Source organism: Primulina tabacum, chromosome 6 (assembly GCF_025594145.1).
Source record: "Primulina tabacum isolate GXHZ01 chromosome 6, ASM2559414v2, whole genome shotgun sequence".
Taxonomy (NCBI): Eukaryota; Viridiplantae; Streptophyta; class Magnoliopsida; order Lamiales; family Gesneriaceae; genus Primulina; species Primulina tabacum.
Window position 1 is genome coordinate 7,067,103 of NC_134555.1, and position 13,006 is coordinate 7,080,108.

Genomic DNA, 13,006 nt, shown 5'->3' on the forward strand with positions numbered 1-13,006 from the left:
GGTCACTGGCGACCGGGTGGTACCATACTGAACTGATCGGTTACTGGCGACCGTATAAAATAACACTCCCACATAGTGAATGAACCACAAGCCATATCGCATAAATCTCAAAAATAATCATTTTCTGTTTAATGCACGTAAAATAATTAACTGGCATAATGAAAATTCCTGTAATTTTACCAACTGGATTGGATTGGTTCGTTCCCAGGCTCGCTGCAACCTAACTGTGCCATGAAAAATATGCAATAGTTTAAACATGACCAACTATGCAATTTACGTTCAAAAGATGCGACTATGACGCCTAATGACTTCGCATTTAATCATGACTCCGAGCCAACCTGAACCGACACTGAACTGACGTATAGTCATGATTAAAATACGCTGAAAAATCATAAAATAATGTTCCTAAAATGATAGGGTCGAAATCTAGGTGGAATGGAGGCCAAAACACGAAACGCTCTTTCGAGAGTCAATTTGGCACATTGCACCGTAAATTCTCGTACGACCTCAAAAATGATCCAAATGACGAACGGTCGAAAACATGACCTTCCTAACTCAATGAGGCACTGTCCAGTCCAAGGCCATGGGCTAAAAGCCAACCAAGAACTCGAACGAGCCTCTGAACCGACACAGCAACTTGCTGTAATTTCCAGCAGCTGCGACCTAGCTTGCATCGCGTCGTTTGCGAGACTTTTGGCCATTGGGGCTTGAACCACCGACCAAAGCCTCTCCAAAACGTCCCAAAGAATGATTTGAACCATGGCTAAGGGCCCTAGGCCAGCCACAATTCGCCTCATTCCAGCAACCACCCGAAAGTTCTCACCGAGGGCCCTCATGCGTGCGTGTGTAGTGTTTATGCTATGATCGATGTCTTGCGTCGTTCCAGTGGCCATTTGATTGACCATGGCACGATCTAGACATCTAGGAGTATGATATGAACCGTGGCTAAGGGCCATAGGCCAACCAAGATCCACACCAAGCCAACCAACTCGAAGTACATGTGCTGTCAAAACCAAAGGGGCCGAGAGGGGAGGGGGCTGTTTTCACGTTTTGATTAAAAACCGAGGGGCCATGGACCAAGCCACAAAAAGGGCAACTTAGTCACGTCTTAGACATGCTAGGGAAGTGATCCAACCATGGCTAAAGGCCTTTGGGCAGCCAAGATCAGATCCTTCCTCCTTGACATCCAAACTGAATTTTCGAATCACATTTCTGCACTTATGGGGAACTTGCTGTCATTTCGGTTTTCCAGCAAGTATGGGGCTGGTTTGAATGGACCAACATGGTCCTAATGCATCCTACTACATGTATACAAGCCGCCTTGGGAGCCTGGAGTCGATCCAATACCTGAAACCATCAAAACTCAGAAAAACGTGAAGCTTGTCAAGGGAAGTCGAAAATTCTGCATGTGTGTTCCAAAATATTTTGACATGGATCTCGATTTTGCTTGCTACAACATGATCATGTACTGAAAAATAAATGATAATATGACTTGATTGAGGTTTGAAAGAAATCTAGACATGCCTGGTTTCGTTTCGAAAGAAAACGAACGAAACAACGACGACGCGGCACGGAGGAGGTGGAGCGCTTCTTGTCTACCTTCCTTGAACTCGATTTTCTTGCCTTTCTCCCTAGCTATGGCTCACGATTTTTACCTCTGAAAAGGGTCTTATTTTCACTCAGATTTTGAAAGAAAGGAGAGGGGGAAAAATGGTTAGGAGGGTGAGGGAAGTGGGTGCAAGATATAAGGAAGGATCAAGACCAAGTCCACTCCCTTTGAATTTGAATTTTTGAATTATGGTTTGATATCAAATGAGTTGGTGGATGCTTCTAGGAGGTGGTGGCCGAAATTTATCTTGATTCTAGACTAGGATATGTCCATTTATTTAATTAAATTGTGCTCCCAAAAATCCTAGAATTATCCTACTAATTACATGCAAAGAATTGGTCAAAGTTGATGAGTTGGAAAATGAATCTTCTAGCACTAAGGGTGGCCGAAAAATGCATGATAAAATAAAGGGAAATGTTGATTATCTAGTCAACTAATAATCCTTGAAAGCCTTACTAATCCTTTAAATAATTTAGTGAGCTAACCCCTTAATCTAATAATTTAAATGAATTCATTTCTTAATCACCTCAAATAATTAAATTAAATCTTCAAACCTCCCTTTCTAACTTAAATGAACTTAGTTACTAGCTAAATTAACTTCTGGAAATATTTCTCGAATCTTAAATTCTATCTCAAAACTCCAACTCCGGTCCGGCCTCACTGAAAATACTGAAATGCTAAAAATCATACTACTGAACTGAAATAATAAATAATTAACTTCAAATAAATGCATTTAAAATAATCATGCAATGAAGTCAATTAAATTTAAAAAAAATCTAGAATTATGCATGGCTTATACGTCTACTGATTTACGGGTTCTACACTTTTGGTGACTTATTCTCTTCATTCGAAGACTTCCACCATTCCCTTATTTCTGCCATAAATTCCATCATAACAGTAGTAAAGGCTTTGGTCATTTCGTTGAGATCCCCACAGATATTTTTCTCCATGGACAACATAATGTTTGCTGAAAGTCCCTCACCACCAGAAAATGAAATTCCTTCCTTCACAGCCTCTTCTTCGAACTTGTGTACCAGTCGTTCCACTGATCTTCCATCAGCATCGGTCTCTTCCTCCTGTGAACGATGACCTTTCCCCTGTGATGGAGGAATTACTTCATTCTTATCAGTACACTTTGGAGGCATTTGGTCCCACTGGGCGTGCCAATTTGTTTGTCACAAAATTGCGGGACGTGTCAGGCACGTGTTCGTGCCAAATGTGAAATGATCCGACTTCGTTTATCAAACGTTGCGAGTCTCGATTCGACCGTTAGTTATAGTTCCCTCGATATGGCTTCAAAGCTAAACGTATAAACTGAGGAAAATAAAGAAATTATAGAGAGAATCCATGGACAACATCAAACTTAAATATGCTGTTATGAATTTTGATCAACATTCTACAATAAAATTGAAGAAATGAGAAAATAGACTGCTTGGAAAATGGAAAATGAGCGAGCAATTAATGACAGAATTTTGCAGAAGTTTGCTGTGGAATTGTTGAATGTGTTTGTTGTGTTTTCTTTTGAATTCCTCCTTTTGCTTTTGTCACATTTTTGCGCGTCAGTTTGGGATCTTTTTCACGATCACTCCACGATCTTCCATCTTGGGTAATGGATGTAACCGGCCGCAAATTTCTTTCACTGGGCCAACTGCAACTCCACTAGGCTTTATCTGATGGGCTTCTCTTATGGGCTTCTGAAATAATGAAATAATTTTAGGAACAACAATTATTATGTTATATTTTTAACATTTGGTATCAGGGCGATTTATGTCTCCTCCTTGATTATTTGAGATTTTCGATCCTAGAAACATTATGAAAATTTAAATGGGTATAATTTTCTAATTTGCATCACCATGTTACATAATTTTTAAAATTTAAAAATCTCCATAATTTTTTAAATTTAAAAAATTCTCATAAATTTTGAAATCGGACAAGAAACCTTAGTTTTGTATTTGGTTAAATTTGTCGTCGTATGAAACCTAACTCCGACGACTAAATTTACTGGTCGGAAGTTCATGTCAGGGAAACCATGGTATGCCACTGGCTGGAATATAAAATAAAAAATTTGGCCAAAATATTTTTGGTTGATTTCGCTTATTTTCCAACCAATTAATGTGGCTCTGGACGTTTATCGTCGATTAAAGTATGAACTGTCGTGTGATTGGTTCAAAAAAGTTAGGTCATTGTTTCGTCGGACTTATAAGTGAAGTTGCGCGACGGGTTTTTTTTTTAAAAAAAAACAATAGATGGCCGATTTATGATTGACGATGGTGAGGCAGGGTTGGTCGAGGTCTTGGGACAATGGGACGATGTTGGTCGGAGTTGGTGGCAGCGTGAACAATTTAATTTGAGACTAGGGTTATTTTGAAAATTAGAGCTTTTTTCAATGTAAGGCTTGTTTGACTTTTAGGATTTGATTAATAAATTTAATAATTTCAAAATATTGACTTCAGTTTTGGGATTTTGATTTCCCAAGAAATTTAAACTTTAAAAATTAATTTTGATAGTCAAAATTATTAATTTGAGAATTTAATTCTGAATTTTCAGTCTATGCTATTTCCAAATTAAGAATTTTCAAATTTTTGAAATTTTGATTTATAGACATGTTTGCATTGATAATGTATGGAAATTATGAAAATTTTAAAAGTTGATTGTAGAAATAACGAGACTTCAAAATTACGATTATTAACCTATTTAAAATTTATTAATTATTTGCATGAAATATATTACCCCAAAATCATTTGTAATTATTTTTGTTATTATGTAATTTTTAATATTATGATTATATTTATTTTCTTAATCATACATGCAAATAAAATTTAAAAATTGTCATATTGAGATTCACATCTTGTCATATTCAATTATTTATTTTATTTGCTATAATTTTATATGAAAAAATCAAGTTAAAATGTGAATTATAAAGTTAACAAATTAATAAAAAAAATTGACTATAAAGATCCACATTATGGATAATTATTTTATTTGGATAATAATTATGAGTTTACGTATGAAAACATGATTTAAGGGAGTTCTTTATAGACCGATTAAATTGCATTGGTTTGCTGCTGATCTTTTTAATGAACGTTGCTCTGTCTAAGGAGTTAGGTTTTTAAATAGGCATTAGCTCTACTTATTTTTCATGTGAGAACTCTTCAAAAATGTTGATTGTATTATCAAATAATTATTATAAAGAGTATTAAGTAAAACTAAAAATTGTCCAGTGAACGCATATAATTTTAAATAATTAAGGTTTAGTCATGCCACCTTTATTTATTCGAAATAAGTGAGTTGATGATCATATGAATGACATTTATGATGGTAAATTATTAACATCATAAATATTATACATTTGTGATTTAATGTCTTAGTGATTCAAATGATTTTAATTTATTAAAGAATAGCCGCAACATTAATTAATTGAATTAAAATTATAAATTAATTTTTGAATAACATTTAGTTGTAACATAAATATATAAAATTATTCTTGGTTTTGGTAAGATTTGGAGATGAATAATTATGGAGAATAATTATTTTATGCATAAATAATTCAATATCCTGGTGATTCTAATTAATTGAAGAATAAGAACAATATTTTCGTTTGAACTAAAATTACACATAAATTATTAAAAATCACATTTGGTCATGATGTATATAAATTATAATTAATTATATTCGAATAGTGAAATTTATCCCATATGAAATTTAATCATGTTAAATACAATTAATTACGATATGATATTGAATTATTTTCTTAATTTATCCACGAGATTAAGAATATATATAATTCAATAGTTACAACACTGAGTTGTATGAATCTAATTGAATTAAAAATTTAGCTCACATGCAATTTTTATATCAGTGATTCATATGCATATCATGATTTATATGAGTAAAACATGACACCAAGAGCTAATTGATCATGTTACCACCGTTAATGGAATAAAATAAAATATTAATCTTTCTTTTAATGGGTTGATTTAAATTTTGGATCTTATAAAAAATGAGGGATTTCATTTTTAAAATTTTCTCATAATTAATTTTAAAAATTTGTGTCATGTCTGTTTGTATGCTTGTCGGATTTATGCAACTCTTACTACTAATAATAACGCACATACTGATTATTTACAATATATCACATACATCATAAATAATAAAGAATGATCGATAACCGAGAACTAATTGATTCATATAAGCCATATACGGATCTATGTCCAGAACCTAGGTAAATGCAAGGATACAAATACAATATTACACAAGCTCTCAATATTTTACATGTCTTCGATCTTCAAAACTCCTTTTGAGGATATGGACCCACCATTTTCAAATCTTGATCTCTTTTTGATCGTCAAATCCGGTCCACAATTAGATAGTATGCTTTTCGCTTGGATCGCACTAGAGAAGCCAAACAATTTATGCATTGAGACTAGATTGTCCGATTTTTCAAAATCTGGACCCATGCAGCAGCGCAGGACACGGTCGCGGAAGAAAATGGTGGCCAAAATATTTCACCAAATTCTTGGAGATGGACGAGAGGTGCTTTGCAAAAGGATGGAATTTCGGTGAATTTTTGAGTGCAAAAACTCTATCGTATTATATGTCCCATAATCATATATTTATAGAGTGTAATTCCTGATCCCATTAAGAATCCCTCTTCCATCAGGATTTGAAATCCTTGTCTCACCAGTACTCTTAATTTTCATTAAATAAATTCTCATATCATTACCAAAAGCTATAGCTAGTGGTAATGATGTAACTCAAATCTTTTAAACCGCACATCAGCTCAAGCACCACGGTTCGATCTCTTTACCGAGCAGGGACAATTATTGCACCTAACAATCTACCTACCAATAATTGCACTTCTTGCAATAAATGGAAATCGAATCCGTGATCTTGGCTAAGATACCAATTGTAGTACCGAGTTCTTACCGTTTTACCAAAAGCAATAGCTAGTGGTAATGGTGCAACTCAAATCTTTTAAACCGCACAGCAGCTCAAGCACCACGGTTCGATCGCTCTACCAAACAGGGACAATTATTGCACCCAACAATATATATATATATATATATATGAACATTAATATATCTACACATATACATTTAATACATGCATAGACATATTAATTAAATAAACATTATTTAATCAATATAATTAATTCATTAATTAATTAATTTTAGACCCCTTTAGAACATTTTATAAAAATTTTTACATATTAATAGTCACAACTACTAGTACGATCATTTAATCAGTATATATATAAACATTAATATATCTACACATATACATTTAATACATGCATAGACATATTAATTGAATAAACATTATTTAATCAATATAATTAATTCATTAGTTAATTAATTTTAGATCCCTTTAAAACATTTTATAAGAATTTTTACATATTAGTAGTCACAACTACTAGTACGATCATTTAATCAGTAAATCTAAATTCACTAAGTAAATGATTCTGAACTCGTTATAACCCTGTTTGACGATCTGACATCGTCGGTGTGTCAGGGATACAAGTTTTGTTCATATAATGAAAATAAAAAATTTCGAAGATTAAAATTTTCGCTTAACATATTGGACAGCTGTCAGTTTAGTGAACTTCTTCACCAAAATAAACAGCTCCACTATCCTTACTCAATTAGCAGTTAAGCTAACTTTCATTTCTTACATCCTATTGAATCAACTTATAAATTTCTTTATAAGCATCATGTTTGATTTCCATCAAATTATAGTCGTCAAATTCAACTCCTTGAACTTTGACTTTCTCAACGAGAACACAGAATCCAATACTTGATCAAGAATATCATAATCATTTCTGATTGCACCCATCGGATCATGATAAGAGCGTCTAGTACCATCGCCCCATGATCCCTAGGTATCGCTGATAGGATTTGCAAAAACCTTAAGTTATGGTTAGCGTACAGTACGGTCCTTTCAACACATATATCCCGATCGAATTTGCAACCATTAGTATATCGAGAGTTGCATATAAATTCGATAACAATGCGGTTTATGTTTGAGTACTAATAGTGACATGATATGTGCAACTAGGAAAACATATTTCCCTAAAATACATTTCTCGACCCGGCCAGAGATTCCTAACACTATTAACTCATCATATCACATAGGATATCTTCACCCGTAGGCAAACGGTGAATCTCAGACTACAATGCATTTGCTCTTACGTATATCGAAACTACACTCAACCTCGCCACTTGATGACCCTAAATGGAGTCGGTAAACAGATCAAAGTGCATGCTACTACGTATAGGCCCTACATTGTCCTAGGTCAAAGAACTAATGGTATACAACCATAACCGCAGATTATTTCACTCGATAAGTGAGAATCACTTGGACAGTCCGAAGGATGGTTGTTCAGTGCATCATCGTATGATCACCCATCTGTATGAATGTACATCTCCATGCCCTTGCTAATGAAACATGATGTTTACATTATAGATGCTAGTTTCAAGCTCAAACGACCTTTATCCTTATTTTAGGCGGCTGATTCGATTAGAAACTAGTTTAGAATATACGGTACACTTCCTAATAAGTTTCATTATCTTACGTTGCGAGACAGATCTCATGGTGCCTATTGTATATTCAAGAACTTTATTTATGCAGTTTGCATTGATATACAGATAAAGCATAATGTCATAATTGGATTAAATCGTAAAATAATATTAAAATAAACATCGTTTTACATTATATTCAATAAAAGCACAAGCCATAACTTGGTCCGCTGGGCACCTACTCTAACAATTGGAAGACTCTTCTTACTAAAGAAATGGTGGATCGAATAGACCAGATAACAAATTAAAGAAAAAATTCGGGAAATCAGAATAACATATGGAGATATTTCTTCATAAAGTTAAGTCGCCCGTTTCCATCTCTGCCAATGTGTTATTTGTTGTATTCTCTGTTTCTATTGTTGATGCATGCTGTCTCATCTGCCAGGGTTTGTAACTTTTTGAATACTTCAATATCTCCAAGCTGTTTAGGCCCGATGGACAATGTCTATTTGTGTGTGGAGTTGGTGTATATATATTGATAAAGTCTTTCATTATTTATTAGATATATGAAAACAAAATGACAGACATATATCAAAGCAAAGTTCTTTAATTTTATTCGATAAATTTTGAATACTCTAAAATACATATGGATTCTCATCCCACGACTTGGCATGAAGACTGAAATATTGATCATAATTTTCAAATATTCAAAATTTAACACATCTGGGAATTTACAAATGTTTTGAGTTTAATAAATTCTGCATGGATTCATCTTCATCACCACATAATATAAATACTTTGTTCATAAACGATATCCATGTCTTCATTTCCTTGCTTCTTTCTCAGCCTGCGAAAAGGTAAACCTTTTCATCAACTTATGCTCTGTGCATATACGTCTCAAGCTACATAAAGACGTATAGTAGTCCGAAATACGATATATATACGTTCTGTAAAATCGAATTTTATAAAAAAATACAGGAAAATTAGTGTAATATGGAGTAGAAAATTTGAAATAGGTTAACCACCCTCGGCTTACCACTTTGACTATTATATTCTATCAAAAGCTTCAGGGCCATGTTTCTCAATGTATCTTTCAACTGATTTTCTTGCATCAAGACTCATCATTTGAAGGACATTTTTTTAGCCATGACCAGGATATTGATTGTTGGAATCCATATAATTGCTAATGTCTACATATTTCCTCACAAAGTTTTCATATATATAAGCTGCTCCATTGAACATTGGCAACACCAGCCATACACACAACAGAAGCTTCATATATATGCATGGCCAGAATGGAAGCCTGCAATGAATTTAAGTTGCACATGATTAAATTAATAAAAGTCGAGTATTTCGGTGTCGACATATGATAGAATATCGAATGATCGAGTGTATTACGTGTATACCATTGAAGAATTTTCCAAAAAGAAAGCTCGAATAGAGTTACGATGGAGTAAAGTGAAGAAATAGAGAGTAAGGGAAAAGCTGATCAAGCCGTAGTATTATAAAACTGAATAGAGAATACAAATAAATATGTTTATATAGCTAAGGTAAACACAAAAAGAGTAAAATGACTAATCTATCCTTGAGAGCTAACAATAATATATTATAACATCCCCCTCAAACTCACGATGCTACAGCTAAAAGCATGGAGAGTTTGTTAGACAAAAAACGGAAGAGCGAAGCGGAATGTGCCTTGATAAACATATCAGCTATCTGCAGAGAAGAAGGAACAAAAGGTAACGTGATTGTGTCAAGCTGTAGATGATAGTGAGTGACGTGACCAGGGGTGGAGCCACTGCATTTTTCACCCGGGCTCCAAAATTTTTTTAAAAAATTTATATGTAAATTTGATATTAGCGCGGATAGATCAATTTAAAATATTAAAGGATTTTAGAGTTTAAAATTCTAGTCCGAGTAGAATCGGATTCCTGGCTCCGCCACTGGACGTGACAATTGATCTCAATGTGCTTTGTCCTCTCGTGAAAAACTGAATTGCGGGCAATCTGAATTGCACTCTGATTATCACAATATAACGGAGTAGGATGATGAAGAAGGATACCGAAATCCGCAAGCAACCTACGTAACCAAACAATCTCGCAAGTGGTTGAAGCCATAACACGATACTCCGCTTCGGTAGAAGATCTAGAGATAACAACTTGTTTCTTACTTTTCCAAGAGATAAGAGAATCTCCAAGAAAAATACAGAAGCCAGTGGTTGACTTACGATCCGTGGGATCGCCAGCCCAATCAGCATCAGAGTACGCACGCAGCTCTAAGGAGGAAGTAGAAGGAAACAAAAGACTTTGAAACTGAGTGCCCCAAAGATACCTGAGAATGCGAAGAACAGCAGCCGGTGCAGCCCAATGAACTGTAGTTGGTGCAGTGACAAATTGACTTACTACATGAACAACATGCGCAATATCTGGACGAGTCACAGTAAGATAGACCAAGCTGCCAACAATAGTACGGTATAAGGTAGGATCCGGCAAAGGAGGTCCATCCGACAGAGAGTACCGAGCATTGGTCTCAAGAGGAGTATCAACTATCCTGTTATCAGTTAGACGTGCACGCTCAAACAGGTCTGCTAGTACTTTGACTGGGATAAAAGATAACCTTTGAAGAAATAGAGAGTGAGCGAAAAGTTCAAGCCGTAGTGTTTTAAAACTGAATAAAGAATACAAAGAAATATGTTTATATAGTTAGGGTAAACACAAAAGGAGTAAAATGACTAATCTACCCTTGAGAGATAACAATAATATATTTTAACATAAAGAACCCAATATGTCAACCATTTCTGGTCATCTACTATGGAAGGGCTCTCTATTGCTCTCATCGATGCATACCTGTTATTGAATTCAGTATTAACAAATTTTAAATACACACAAATCATTGAAAATTTAATGCTATATAGCTTCATTTTATTTAGTTTCTTTGATCTGCAGGGAGTAGAATTTATTTAATCTGACAGGGGAAATAGAAGCATCACTCCAGTTCTGCAAGACAAATTAATCAAAAGAAACAAAAATAATATTCAAGCAATCATATTGAATTAATAATAATAATAATTAATTAACGAATTTTTTTAAAAAAGGATGGCATAATTAAATAATAATGTGGTAAGCATTGTAAGAAAAACACCCCACAAGTGCATCCAAATGCCTTGCAATGGCTCCAAGAATACCCATGCTAGCCTCTTTTTTTCTGTGTCCAAAATTACTTTTTGTTGTTCTTATTAATATCGTACTTTTTTTGGTAGCCCATCACTGAATCGCATTGTATTTGATCATATTGAAGAAGCTAAGCATAACTTTTTGATAGATTCGATTGCTTCCTTTCCTCTAACAAAAGTAAAAGAAGTGTGCAAGAAAGTGGGATGGCAAGGAAGAGAGAATTTGACTTAAGGAGGTTGCAAAGTTGGTTCATTTTTTTATTTAGCTTTTCTCTAACTTTCTTTTTTTATGACGATGACAGCCGTGGTTGGTGTGCGCTGAGTAAAGTCGAGGACTAATGCAGTTGCCTGCAAACGAAAGTAGCTAGGGAAATTACATGGGGCAAACTATGTGTGACAGGCTCTTCTAAAAAAATTTTGGTAGGAAAAATCGAACCCATGATTATTGATCAAGTGTTCACCTATTTTACCAACTTGGATACTCTAATGGGTAGTTTTTCTCAAATTTGGACAATATATTTTTCACTTAATCCAACTTAATTGGTTTATTTTTTTAAATTCAATTTTCTCAAACTTGGACCGTATTCATTTTCTTTATTCTTATATGTACGATCATCAATGTGATCAGTATGGTACCTATGTTCCACCAATCTATTCTCTATTTCGATAATTGGATGAGAATGATTGATAAAATCGATGTTTTTCATACATTAATTGTGAAAATAAAATTATATATTTGGTCATTTTAATGGATTTCGAAATTCATTCCTGTCATTCTTCCAAAATATTTAATAATTAAAGTGCCAAAAAAGTAAATAACTCATTCAAAAATTTCCCAAATTCTCTCTCACTATCTCATTATCCTGACCATTATATCATTATTTTAAGATTAAATAAAATATATTATAAATAAATTCAAATTTTCAAAAATAACTTTTAATTTTAAATTATGTTTATATTATATATATGCGCTCCGCACACTAGTTATTATTATTATTATTATTATTATAATTATCATATAATACGAGAGTACCATATACTAATCGAATGGAGTCAGTAATTTTAGATTTTTCAAAAACACCTTTAATCTTATCAACAATTTGTTCTTCATTATCAACAATTTGTTCTTCATCTATGCTTTTAAATTTTTAAATAATTATATCACCTCTAAGATTAAAAAAAATATTATAAAAATACTTCATGACTAATATTTCACTCAAATATTGTTTAACATAAAAAATTTTAATGTGTATGAACGCATCGCGTCTCACGAGACGCTAATACATATAGATGATTTCCGAGATGAGTTATGCTACATGTACAAATGAGGGTTATACGTTGAGTTACAAAACTATCATAATTGCCCTTTTAAAAGAGTTTTTCCAAATAAAGTTTAGGGATAATTTGTAATTTTAAACATATTTTATAATCCAATTTATAACTCTTGTCGTATATATAAGATTTTTCTTTCGAGATAGATAGATATTAACTTAATTATATTATATAAATAAAAATGAAGCACTTCTAATAAATCGAAAGAGATAATTTTTTTTATAATTTAAAATTTATCATGATATATAATAAAGTTTATTATTCTGGATCACTCAAATTTAATAATATAATGTAAAATTTATATATATATATATATATATATATATATATATACATACATATATATAATGAATGAAAAAAATGTAAAAGTGGATTCGA

The 13,006-nt window shown here is 33.2% G+C and overlaps 1 long non-coding RNA gene across 1 annotated transcript; it reads right to left on the reverse strand.

Annotated features, from left to right (window-relative positions):
* Positions 1 to 10,895: 10,895 nt before the first annotated feature.
* On the reverse strand, positions 10,896 to 11,371 carry LOC142548043 (uncharacterized). The gene is made up of 3 exons (XR_012820848.1): positions 11,266 to 11,371; positions 11,094 to 11,120; positions 10,896 to 10,970 (listed from the first exon to the last, which is right to left on the reverse strand). It is a non-coding gene; the product is annotated as an uncharacterized LOC142548043 (long non-coding RNA).
* Positions 11,372 to 13,006: the final 1,635 nt, after the last annotated feature.